Raw genomic sequence first — 6,222 nt, 5'->3', positions numbered from 1 at the left:
ATGTTTGAATGTCTAAAAATGGCACTTTTTGCAGTTTTCTTGAAATTACTGCCGAAATTGACAACATAGATACACATTTTTAATATCGGACTATTATCAAAAGAGATATTTATCATTAAATATGTATGACGGATTATTACCGTTCCCCAGTATCCAGTTTTTGTCAATACCACCTTCGGAGAAATTATTTGATATAATATGCTCTTTCTTTTGATTTTGTGTTTTCACAAATTAATCCCTCTTTAAAAGTTATATTATTTATTGTTTAATATGGTAATGATCCGTTTTAATATACCAGCCAAATTTTATTTCAACAAAACGGAAAAGAATGATATCAGGACATATTTTGTATTTCATTTTTCTACCTACCACCGCTAGAAATAAGCACCAAACAGTTTCAAGTAGTCTGTATGCACGTTGATCGCTTATCAGTGTGCAAACTTTCATTGGCCAGAACCTTCCGACAGCTAATTTTGTAACTTCTAACTTCAGATCGATCTGGATCATATCTCGGAAAACGAGAAGCTAAATAAATTACTCCAAGTAACTGGAAACAGTCATTATAAACTCGTCCACAAGAAACTTCTTCAAACATGCTCCACTTGAGGATTATTTTTGAGGATATATTTTTTCTATTGCATCGAACTACACTAAATTTTTGGTAGTTTGCTGAAAGAATAATTGAACGATTTCTTCGAAAATATGGAGAACCTTCTCTCATTCGTTCACTTGTTTGGGTAGTTTACGTTAAAAAAGTGTCCTAAATTAATAGGTATAATTAAGGGGGTGCTTTAGGTGAAAAAAAAACTTTCTTTCGTGATTTTTGGAATGGGAAGAAAGTTTTAGCTATTTGAAAATGTATGCATATTTGTTAACACATTTGAAAAGCTAAAGGAAAAAATGCTTAAAAACTTCATAAAATGGCGGAGTTAAGGACTATTTCGTTACTGTATACCGAATTGGTGGAAAGAATGCAGTTTGTAATTCTGCTTGAAATGATTGAAACAACAAAAATTTGATTTTCCGTTACTTTTTTCCGCAGTTTTCTAAAAAAATATAAGGACAGTATGTTCCCGAAGGCGAGTTCCAGGGGCGTATCCAGAAAAAAATTCGGGAGGGGTCTGAAATTTCGATTTTAAAATGAACAATACGAATACGTAATAACCTAATTTAATGGATATCAGTTATTTTGGGCAAATTTGGTTCGGAATGATTTTGAAATAGAAACTTATCTAAAATTGAAACTAATTTTAAATTTCTCAACAAGTAAAAACATTTCGGAGGGGGTCCGGACCCCCAAGACCCTCCCCCTGGATCCGCCACTGGCGAGTTCTTTTGGAAAGGGTCCATGGCCGGAAATTTATCTCCCGTAATATTTCGCCTAGAGCCAAAAACAAAAGTTTTTTCGATTAGAACGATAAAAAGCGACGTACGTAGGATTTTTAAGGATTTTTAAGGATTTTTAAGACATTTTAATAGAAAAACGCTGAAAATGGCATATAAATCGACATCAAAAATCCTGCGCACGTCACTGTACAGTGGAGCAGGAACGAAAATTAGCAAAACAAAACCTCTAGCGATGTAGTAGTGGATTTTTTTAGTAGCTAAGCAAAGAATCTTGGTTTTATCTGCGCTTTATTATGATAATGTAAATTAGTTTGGATTTTCACCGCTTAGGTGGTGCTGCAATGTTAAGTTTTTATTTCGAATCCTAAAAATTTTGTGATTTTATGATTTTCGCCATAACTTTGTTATTTGAAGACATAGAGCTTAACTTTCTTCGACAATTTGTCGTAGTTTTGAACTTTTTCAAACTTTGCCGAAGACGCCAAACCTTTAGGATGCGAAATCAAAAAGTTAACATTGCAGTGCCACCTATGCGGTGAAAATCCAAACGAATTTAGGTTGGCTTTAGGTTGGTTTTTTTGGCATTGGGATTAGCAGTAATGATGCAAATCAAAATCCTTTGTTCAATCACTAGCTATTGTGAGTCCAACGGTATCCGAAATATGTTGGTCACTGCGAGGTCACTTTTGGAAAAAGTCGGAATCGAAATAATCGCATTGAGGTAGCGTGTTATCAAGGGTTGCAATTTCAATTCTAGTTCTCAGATCGCCACGAAAATTTAAATAAGCGCTATTAGGGATATATACTTCAAATATACACAATATTTTTATTTTTTTTGGGCTATTGGACATTGAATGAAGAAATTGAATATTTTACTCACAAAGCATTAGTAATAAGTCGATTATCCGCCTATGTTAATTTTGGGGCTTTACTTTTGATTTGTCCCACGCTAATTTGATCGATATACTGCCCGAAGTGAGTGGAAAGAGTTATAAGAAATGTCTCATCACACTGTTAGGTGGATTAAACGCGTGTTTTCTAATTTAATTGAAAAAATTGAACTGTTATGTGTCTCGCTACCCGAGCAACGTTAAACATCAAAATTAATCAATATTTAAACTTTTTCAGAGATGACATCATATTTCGATATCATTTTGATGTGCTTACATGCTTAGCAGTTTTTTAAAAAAAAGATTGTTTCTATTTCTTTGGCAAACATCAAATTGATTCCTTATTTTGTTGTTATTGAAATATTGCAACATCTCAATGAGTTTTCAATTTGCTTGCAATAATAGTATTAATAGTTTTCTATTTGATATCATAGGACAATTTTTCTGCTTTCGATTTTGATCTTTTAACCGTTAAAACGACCAAAACGATAATAACATTGAGCAATCATTACCTACTACAACACAACATCAAGTTTAGGTCTCAATCTGATATCATCCTCTGCTCGGGTACCCGTCTCGACTAGTCGTTTAAACTGTGCTCCCAAGTCGGATGGCATTTTTAAATTCAGTGTCTAGCGCAACCAAACCGATCTATATAATCAGTGGCGAAGCCAGGGAGGGTTAGGGGTTACCCCCCCCCCCCCAAACCAAAATTAATCGAATTGAAAAAAATGTATTGGTTGTTACCAGTTTAATTTAAAAAAAAACTTAATATTCACTATTATTATAACAATTTTGGAAGTTTGTTATCTGATCATTACATTGAGAACTTAACTTGTAATTGATCTTTTACTGAAAATCTTATAGTTGACAATTCAGGATATCGAGATATATTAGGCTACTTGCGAAAGTATCCTTCAAAACAAGTTATTCTGATATTACTGTATATGATCAATCTCTTCTACTGTTAATAAACAATAAAATAAACATTTTATCCAAGCCATGCGTCTCTGAAGCTTACAGTAATATTGAAGAAAAGTTGATTTAAGAATAATTTCGTAAATATCGTTTTATATCTTGATATGCTACCTACATAGAGCTTTCATATCTCCAATATAGATGTTTTAAATTAAATTCCCAACAACTTTGCTGAAGACACTAAGTCTCTTACTACTTTTTAAAGAGTTGATTTTCCATGATTATTTCTGAGAGGACTTATCATTAAAATGATTATATCAGAAGATGATTTTTTATGTTTGGCAACTTGTTCCTAAACTTTCACTTTACTTACCAATCAGTTTAAGGCCATGTTGTCCTTTGCTGTAACAAGAAGTCATCTCCAATTCAGAGCTCCTCAGGTCTCTTTCATCTTAGCCGATCTCTCCTTCTTGTAGCTGTCGGATTAGTTTCTAGCACCATTTTTACCGTGTTAGCCACCCAAATTTCGCTGAACGAACAACGGGTGGCTTTCCAAGCTACTGTTACAATTCGTTGTTTATACGCCGTCTCCACATTCCGTCTTTCATATGCATCCCATCGTAGATCGTTCTCAACACGTTGCATTCGAAAACACTAAGAGCGCGTTGGTCTCCTGCCAGCATACTCCAGGTTTCTTGACCGTAGAGGACAACCGGTCTAATGAGCGATTTGTAGCAGGTTAACTTCATGCGGTGTCGTACATTCTTCGATCGAAGGGTTTTTCGAAGCCCAAAGTAATAAACGTTCACCTCCGTTTCCAATTTTCTCTGTTGGTGTCATTATTGGCGGTCATTAGTAAGCCAAAGTACACGAACTCATCAACCGTACCCGCTTACTCTCATGTACTATGTCTGACGCATTTGTGACCAGTTCAATTCGCTTTGCTTCAACCGTCAGTCGGATGTACGTCCCAACCATTGTCTCAAAATTGTGAGCCGCAATATTGACGTTAGACAAAGCTAGAAAGCTGAACAAACTTCCGGAAAACCATACCACTCGTGTCAAACCTCGCTCTCGTTATCACATCTTGCCGTAGCTCTTCCGAGTTTCAAAAAGACTCGAAAGTATTCATCACAAATCACTCGATCTATTGTCGTTTGTCCGGAAATCCGTATTTAGGCTTATATGCCAATTTTCTCAACAAACTCGCTTGCTAACGGTGATTGGCGGCGACAAAGAATTTGGAAGAACACTTTCAGCAATGTAATTGCTCGGTAACCAGTTGCAGCAATCCCGCTTAGCACCCTTTTTATAAATGGGACATACTACTTCATCCATCCAATCCTCCGGTAAAATCTGTCTGTCTCGCCCAGATCTTCAAAACCATCCAGTGGAGTGCTCTAACCAAATGCCTCTCTTCCGTGTTCAGTAGCTCACATGGCAGTTGATCATTGCCAGCGGCTTTATCAGTCCTCAGCCGTCCGATCTTCTCATGAAGCTTAGGTAAATCCGGTACTGGAAGTCTGTCATCGGTTGCACGATTCTCCATGCTGATTGTTGTGATACTCTCGTCGTCTACTGCTATTCAGATGTTTGTCATAATACACTTATAGATCAGCTCACACTCGGTCGTGAGAAAGTCTCCATAAGTATCTCTTCATTTGTCGGCCTGTGGCACATAGCCTTTGCTCGGGAGATTTGCCTTTTCGTAGAGTTTTCATAACTCTGTACAGATGCTCCATCGCCTCGGTATCCCGATCTTCCTGTAGACGTTTCCGAATCAATATTTGTACTGTGGAAGGTGCGATCTTTTGTGATGACGGAGAAGAAAGTTCCGTTCATTAGAACGTGGTTTAGTTAGTTCTCAGTTTGTTAATGAGATGATTTCAAGGGTGGCGTGCATGTAGCTGATGAGGAGCTTCGCATTCTGCCACGGGCTCCAAATGCGCGTAAAATACAGCTTTTCCATTGTCGGGTCTCGCTTCGTGTGGGCAGTGCACGTTGACGATGCTGTAGTTGTAGAAATGGCCTTCGATCCACACACATCCTTTCGCTGATCGTATGCTTCTTGATTACGCGTTGGCGTATCTTGCCCAGCACTACAAATCTGATTCCCAACTCGTTTGTTGTGCCGTCGCTCTAGTAGAATATAATCGCTCGATGCCCACTTCTCCACACAGTCTATCCTGCCAAACAAAGCTCCTACAATGCTACGGCTTTGAATCTGCGAGTTTTCAGCTCATCGTGTAGGATTCGTTCGAACCCAAGGAAGCAAAGTGACTTGCAGTTCAATGTTTCCTGATTCTCCGTAACGTGGTGTTTTCTGGGCGGCTTTTTGGGTTTGGATCCTGTCTCGTCGAAAGACATCCGTGCGAGGTTTCTTTGCCACCTCACCTTCTCATTTCTCTTCGGCTACAGAAGACGCACAGGGAAGCATGAGATAGGAGCTTGTGAACACTCAGAAGTATTCACCAACCTTCGAATTATGTGATGTTGACCGTAAGAAAAAATGTCGAACATATATTCAACTTTAAAACTGTATATTCTTTGATTTAAAAAAAAAGTTTTCTATGAAGATATGAAAGGTATTCCATATCATTTTGTCTCATTTGTAGAATGGAGTAGTAACTGGTGAACTGTTTTTGTTTCTGAACTTTCAATATTTTAACAAATTTACATTATATTGAAGCATTTTCGAAAAATCAAAGATTCCTGCCCCCCACGAAACCAAATTTCTAAGTCAAAACAAAATTTACCCAATAATTTCCGTTATGAAAAATATTGCTCGATGTACACGTTTGGTTCAACTCAATTTGCCTCCTGAAGCTATCTCAAAATGATCCGGATTAAACATTTCCTATTTTTAAACTTTTCAGTACCCATTTATTACCACTGCAGTTCGAATGTATTCTGTAGTTCCGAGACATAATACAATTAAAATCTGCAGTGGATTTTGGAACTCCTTTAAGTTTTCCATTTACATAACTTAATAGGTTTTTCCTTTAATTTTATTTGAAAAGTTGACCCGAAAATTTTAACGTACTCGAAGAACATTATATACATAAAA

This window comes from Topomyia yanbarensis, chromosome 2 (assembly GCF_030247195.1).
Source record: "Topomyia yanbarensis strain Yona2022 chromosome 2, ASM3024719v1, whole genome shotgun sequence".
Taxonomy (NCBI): Eukaryota; Metazoa; Arthropoda; class Insecta; order Diptera; family Culicidae; genus Topomyia; species Topomyia yanbarensis.
This window is presented reverse-complemented; position numbering follows the sequence as displayed.